Source organism: Salvelinus alpinus, chromosome 39, assembly GCF_045679555.1.
Source record: "Salvelinus alpinus chromosome 39, SLU_Salpinus.1, whole genome shotgun sequence".
Taxonomy (NCBI): domain Eukaryota; kingdom Metazoa; phylum Chordata; class Actinopteri; order Salmoniformes; family Salmonidae; genus Salvelinus; species Salvelinus alpinus.
Window position 1 is genome coordinate 2,891,367 of NC_092124.1, and position 6,000 is coordinate 2,897,366.

At 42.9% G+C, this 6,000-nt stretch overlaps 1 protein-coding gene across 1 annotated transcript in view; it reads right to left on the reverse strand.

The window, feature by feature from the left end:
* The window catches only part of LOC139566646 (catenin alpha-2), a 756,349-nt gene extending 753,097 nt beyond the window's left edge, over positions 1–3,252 (reverse strand). Inside the window, exon 1 of the mRNA XM_071387896.1 lies at positions 2,972–3,252. The gene's annotated coding sequence lies outside the window, so the exon portion shown is untranslated. The remainder of the gene's footprint in view (positions 1–2,971) is intronic.
* Positions 3,253–6,000: the final 2,748 nt, after the last annotated feature.

Below are 6,000 nucleotides of genomic sequence, written 5' to 3' on the forward strand. Positions count from 1 at the left end.
CTGGTGAGAATGCAGCTAAGTGCAATGCGCTCACTCTCTCTAGGAGCAGTGCACTGACTGCTGGCTGCTGAAACTAAACTTCCCACCATATCACTGGATCCTCAGACCACCTGGGTTCAACTAGCATTTGTTTTCTTGTAAATACTTTGAGCGTTTGATTGAGCCTGCCTTGAGTGCCAGACGGGCGGGGTTTGGGACTTTGGGCACTATTCCATTGGTTCCAGTGCACCAGTCAAGCTCAATCAAGCCCAGCTAAAGTATTTGATCTCCTACGAATACTATTTGAACCAGGGTTTGCGGGGCATCTCTATGGCGTCACCCATGTAGTCACTACTTTGGACAGCTAAACAAACAACATGTCAGCCAGAACTGAACAAAAGTCGTCTAGGTTATTGTGACTTTTAAATGCATCATCATCCAAAACGTCCAACTGCTTTCAGAGGGCCTGAATCACATGTAATACTACTCATACAGAATATTACAACAAATACTGAGTCATGTCTCATACATCCTAATGTCTCCATCAAAGACAAATGTGAGGACAAAACATTGTTGTCGCTATCAACGGAAATATTTGACCAATCCTCCATGAAAACAACCAAGGGATCAAAGTTGTCAGAGCAATAACCTTCCACTAGTAGAAAGAGGAGGAATGCAGCCGAAACGCGTCGGTTTTTAAAAAACTTTGTTTCTATTGAACATGCCATACTAATAAAAGCATTTAAATTAATTATATGAAGAGTGCCTTGGTCCTCCTTTCTTTTTAATAACCTTCCACGTTGTATTATATACATGGCAACATTAATCATTGTGGTCAAGAATTACCGTCGATGTGGCACAAGTCAAAGTCTTGATCCATCCTATAGCCTTTAGGTATTTTCACATAAGATGACCAACCCTAAGTCATCCTATGGTGTGTGTTTTTCTTACCTTAGCATAGATAGGCCATTCCCCAATGCAGAGCCTCAAAACCTTGAAACCGTACTCCTTTGGAGTGACAGACTGAATGCAGGGAAAATGTGTGTTTCTATTCGGACAAATCCTTGTAGTCCCTCTCTGTATCAGTCTGTTTGCTTCCGTTTGGTGCCTAATTCACAAAACCTTAGTTCAACCTGCATTTCTGTCCCAGGCTACAGGGCTTCCATGGCTACCATGAAGCCTTCCAGCTGTAGCTAACGACCACTAACAGGCTCCAAGGTGTCCTGCCAATATGGCCCCCACCCCACAGCCACAAAATGCAATCCTATTGAACTGTTATTGATTGTGTATCTATGGCCTATAGCCTATAACAGCTCTCCAGAGTTCCAGGACAACACAACAAGGAACTAGTAAGACTGCAGCACGATAACTCGACCCAAACACTATGACTGTGTCTCAAATGGTACCCTATTCCTTACACAGTCCACACACACACACACACAAACGACAAAGCACTGTCACTGAAGAAAACAATTGTGAAGAAAACACAGAGTGAGCCATATATACTCTCTGTGAGTGTCCTCCCTGCATGCCTGGGCAGCAATCAAAAGTTCAAGTTCTAAATGCGGCCACTCCGTGACCCCTGGAGCTCTCTGAGATGCCAGGCCCAGCTCCGGTTACAGGAACAGAATGTGTGTGTGTTGATGTTTGCGTGTGTGTGTTATCCACAAACCACACACCGAATCATTACCCAGCCATTACTGTATGGGACTATAATTCAATAAACATGCAGACACATAGGTCTACACACACTAACACTTTGCTTTTGAGCAGTCAGCCATTCACCACTACTGGCTTATTATTGGACAGGCACCACTTCTTGCCCGGAGGAATGAGGTTGTGCACAAACAAAGCCACGGACCTATTTTAGTATTGGGGTGTTTTTCGAACAATTACAAACGTGTTGACCATCTAACTGTAGATAAAGAAAAGTACTACAGCCCTGCATTTGTATTGTATGAGCTTTGGCGCTTACATGCTACGAACGCTTTCATTGAACAGCTTTCAACACCGTTTTATGTTAGGTGCAAGGGCAAAAACAAGACTTGCAATTGGCTGCTTACCTGAGTCACGAACTTCATTCTCTAACCGACTGTCAATAATTCAACAATAAATACAAAACAAATGTGAAAAATGTGTTTGTTAAAAAAAAACGACAACTGTGCACTACACTACTAATACTAATTTTAAACCTGCCTGGTAGCCCACCTGAAAACAGACAAGTAACTAATTCAAAATGATTCCGCGAGAAATGTTGAACAGCACTACTGTTGTGGTATTAAAAATAGAGGATTAAATTAAGCCACACATCATATATTAAGATGTCTGTGCCTGCCCCTATGTGATATATTCAGACAACGAGTAGCCTAATAGTACAGCCTAACTGAGACAAAGAATAACGGATGCATTATCCGGATGGTTGGGATGAAAATATAGGATGCGCACCGACATGGGGCTCCAGCCTAAAAGATTCAGATTGGAAAAGGAATAACTAAAATAACGAGTAATTCCATCATTTCAGCTACCAATCAACACAAAGCCACTCGAGGCTACACGAACCCATGTTGTATTCCGGCGGAAGACCCAGAATAAAACCCTAGAATAAAACACAGCCAATTTCTGTGTGGTAGCTTAGCTGCTATCAAGCTAACATGCTACACTGGCCAGGTCTCGCGACTCGCCCGACAGAGGCTCGTGCTGACAGCGCGCATGCAGGCTTCACCACTGCTTGTTGGAGGGTACGGTACCCACTTAGAGAACGGTTGAGCTATCATTAATTATCCAGCAATGCCGGGAAAAATAACCATACATATCATAGAGGTATTAAACGTTGTTTAAAATGGATGCATTATAATTAGAATATTAATTGAAATAGAGAAATTGACTAGGATGCGTGAACCTCGCCTTCAACCGTGTAGCGTCTGACCCAGCAGCGAGACAGCGTTACAATATTGCTAGCAAAAACCGGCTAGTGGCTGTCTTCAAAGCTTACCTGGTTTGATGACAGCTCTTGTATTTCAACTAAAGATGTATAATGTATTGTTTTACTGTGTATTCCTAAAAGATACTGCCTTCTCGGGCTCGTTCCTTCGGCTGAATCGCCTAAATCCGTGCGCTTTCCTTCAGAATAGTGCTGAATCTGAATGGGTGGACGGCAAGCGCGGCTGTCGGTGTCTAGGAAATTCTACCGCCGCTCCCTGCCAAATAATGACCACTCCCACCGCTGAAGCCACAGCCACAGAGAAGACAGGTGCTGATTGTGCGCAGCTCCGTGGAATAGTGAGTGCGTTGCAATATAGTGAGTTGTGTGGCACATTCAAAGGGCTGTCAAATCAACGGACTCGCTCTCGTGTGCACGCGCATTATCTCGGTTGAGACTGCATCCTGCTAGTAGATTGACAGCGCGTTTTTTATGCGTGTCGTTGCCAAATTGTGACTCTGAAACGCTGGATATGGGACAAGTGGAGGATGCGCAAAGTCTACATGGACTGATAACGATTATGGTTATGCCTGTGTTGTTTATTTTTTTTATTTAGGAAAGCGTAAAGTAATCTGTGTACCACCGGTATGCGTGTTATGGAAACGGCTAGGGCAAGCTATAAACAAGGAGAAAGACTGGACGCGAGAACAAACGCACAGGCCTTGTTGTCTATATCTAACCAGTTAGCACGCGTAGTCTCCGTGTAACAGTAACAACGATAATATTTAAACTTGATAGGCCTATTATGTTCCGTTGTTGATGCATCCCACTGGGCAAAACTAACTGAATCAACGTTGTTTCCATGCAATTTCAACCAAAAAATGCAATGTAATGACGTTGAATCGACGTGGAAAACAGATTGGATTTGAAAAAAGTCATCATCGTTATGGAAGTTCGTATTTTTTCACCCGACTTTTAAATCCAATGACAAAGTGAATGTATTTGTTGTTGATTTCACGTTTAATTCACATTAGTTGACAACTCAACCAAATGTAATTCAAAATTAGACGTTGAACTAACGTCTGTATCAGTGAGACTCAGATTTTTCACTTTAAAATGTATGTCAAACAAAAACAAATGATTGCAAAGTTAAACAAACCATACCATATGCACAAGGACTAATTTGAACAATTTCCACAAAAATGTTTACAAAAAAACATTTACTTTAAGAACGGTGCAGATGCAAAGTTTGGTAACGACACAAACAGCACAAACTATCATTATGTTACCAAATTTTGCATCTGCACTATTCTTCACCGTGGAATTGCCCATCCCTCCATATGTCTTTGGGGAAATAGTATAGGCGATAGTATAGAATGTCACCTTTTGTTTTAAGGTATTTGCATACATACAGTGGGGAGAACAAGTATTTGATACACTGCCGATTTTGCAGGTTTTCCTACTTACAAAGCATGTAGAGGTCTGTAATTTTTATCATAGGTACACTTCAACTGTGAGAGACGGAATCTAAAACAAAAATCCAGAAAATCACATTGTATGATTTTTAAGTAATTAATTTGCATTTTATTGCATGACATAAGTATTTGATACATCAGAAAAGCAGAACTTAATATTTGGTACAGAAACCTTTGTTTGCAATTACAGAGATCATACGTTTCCTGTAGTTCTTGACCAGGTTTGCACACACTGCAGCAGGGATTTTGGCCCACTCCTCCATACAGACCTTCTCCAGATCCTTCAGGTTTCGGGGCTGTCGCTGGGCAATACGGACTTTCAGCTCCCTCCAAAGATTTTCTATTGGGTTCAGGTCTGGAGACTGGCTAGGCCACTCCAGGACCTTGAGATGCTTCTTATGGAGCCACTCCTTAGTTGCCCTGGCTGTGTGTTTCGGGTCGTTGTCATGCTGGAAGACCCAGCCACGACCCATCTTCAATGCTCTTACTGAGGGAAGGAGGTTGTTGGCCAAGATCTCGCGATACATGGCCCCATCCATCCTCCCCTCAATACGGTGCAGTCGTCCTGTCCCCTTTACAGAAAAGCATCCCCAAAGAATGATGTTTCCACCTCCATGCTTCACGGTTGGGATGGTGATCTTGGGGTTGTACTCATCCTTCTTCTTCCTCCAAACACGGCGAGTGGAGTTTAGACCAAAAAGCTCTATTTTTGTCTCAACAGACCACATGACCTTCTCCCATTCCTCCTCTGGATCATCCAGATGGTCATTGGCAAACTTCAGACGGGCCTGGACATGCGCTGGCTTGAGCAGGGGGACCTTGCGTGCGCTGCAGGATTTTAATCCATGACGGCGTAGTGTGTTACTAATGGTTTTCTTTGAGACTGTGGTCCCAGCTCTCTTCAGGTCATTGACCAGGTCCTGCCCGTGTAGTTCTGGGCTGATCCCTCACCTTCCTCATGATCATTGATGCCCCACGAGGTGAGATCTTGCATGGAGCCCCAGACCGAGGGTGATTGACCGTCATCTTGAACTTCTTCCATTTTCAAAATAATTGCGCCAACAGTTGTTGCCTTCTCACCAAGCTGCTTGCCTATTGTCCTGTAGCCCGTCCCAGCCTTGTGCAGGTCTACAATTTTATCCCTGATGTCCTTACACAGCTCTCTGGTCTTGGCCATTGTGGAGAGGTTGGAGTCTGTTTGATTGAGTGTATGGACAGGTGTCTTTTATACAGGTAACAAGTTCAAACAGGTGCAGTTAATACAGGTAATGAGTGGAGAACAGGAGGGCTTCTTAAAGAAAAACTTACAGGTCTGTGAGAGCCGGAATTCTTACTGGTTGGTAGGTGATCAAATACTTATGTCATGCAATAAAATGCAAATTAATTACTTAAAAATCATACAATGTGATTTTCTGGATTTTTGTTTTAGATTCCGTCTCTCACAGTTGAAGTGTACCTATGATAAAAATTACAGACCTCTACATGCTTTGTAAGTAGGAAAACCTGCAAAATCGGCAGTGTATCAAATACTTGTTCTCCCCACTGTATCTGTTTTACAGTTTAGAAAGGAAAGCACTTTATGTATCTAGTCCCCCCCATGTGAAGAAGTCAAAAGTATTTGGACAA